The sequence below is a fragment of the Nanorana parkeri genome, unplaced genomic scaffold, assembly GCF_000935625.1.
Source record: "Nanorana parkeri isolate BGI_ZX_2015 unplaced genomic scaffold, ASM93562v1 scaffold605, whole genome shotgun sequence".
Taxonomy (NCBI): Eukaryota; Metazoa; Chordata; class Amphibia; order Anura; family Dicroglossidae; genus Nanorana; species Nanorana parkeri.
In genome coordinates, this window is record NW_017306873.1 from 1,006,347 (window position 1) to 1,007,697 (window position 1,351).

The window sequence follows — 1,351 nt, forward strand, 5'->3', positions numbered from 1 at the left end:
ATATATTTCGCTATCACAACGATCGGAGTCAGAATATACTTAATAAATGGGGTTTTGGGCCCGAAATTCTGTTCTTGGATCACAGCCTTATACGCTAATCCCACAGCATCGGTAAAGTACGCTGGCCATAGATCTGCCCTCTTTCCCATTCTTAGAGGTACCAGACACGACTGCCCCCTGTCACCACTGTTATTCGCATTGGCTATAGAACCCCTGGCACAACTAATCAGAAATCACCCTGATATCACAGGTATACCATTAGCAGGACACCACCATAAACTATACCTCTTCGCAGATGATATCTTACTTTTTCTTTCCAACCCCCATATCTCCCTCCCTAACTCTCTAAGCCTCCTAAACTCCTTTAGCAACCTCTCTGGATTACACCTAAACACCTCAAAATCCAAGGCCCTCAACATATCGCTATCACCACATGAACTTGATTTGTTGAAATCTAACTACCAGTTCCAGTGGGAAGCCACCTCCCTTAAATATTTGGGTGTACACTTGACTCCATCCCACTCCTCCCTATACTCTGCCAACTACCCCCCTTATTCACCAAGCTTAAAAATCTCCTCAAAATTTGGCACACCTACCCCCTCTCATGGCTAGGCAGAATTGCAGCGAATAAAATGACCCTATTGCCAAAACTCTTGTACCCATTTCGGGTTCTACCCGCTCCAATACCCCTTCACCAGCTCAGAGTCATACAGAGACAAATCCTTTCCTTTATCTGGCCACACAAAAAGCCGAGGATACCGGCGAACTCTATGTATCAAAGCAGACGTTCCGGAGGCCTAGGGGTACCACACCTTCAAAAGTATTACTATGCTGCTCAATTAGCTACCATAGCTAAGTACCATGCATCCACAGAAACACCACTTTGGGTCTCGATTGAAGCTATGGACTGCGATCCATACACAATTGACAATCTTCTGTGGATGGACCCTAACCACAGAAAGAGAATCTCGAACACCATCACGCGCCATTCACTCCGCATATGGGACGCCTCTAAGTATTCCAGTGGGCTCCTTTCACCACACTTACCCATATCAGAGCGGTAGCTCGCACAAAATCACGCACAAAACTTGCCCCTGCGTTCTAGGGTGGGAGGGGGTGGGACGGTGCATTGAAGTCAATGGCACCGCAGCCACACACCCTGGCCGCAGTGCGATCGCGGCACCCCGAATGCATGAAACATTAGTGCCTGCGTTCCGATCCAGTGCAATCTGCACAAAATAGTGCTTGCAGCATTTTTGCAGATCGCACTGGACGGGAACGCATGCACTAATGTGTCACACGTTTGGGTGCCGGAGATCACACTGCGGGCGGGGGGCGTGGCTGCGGTGCC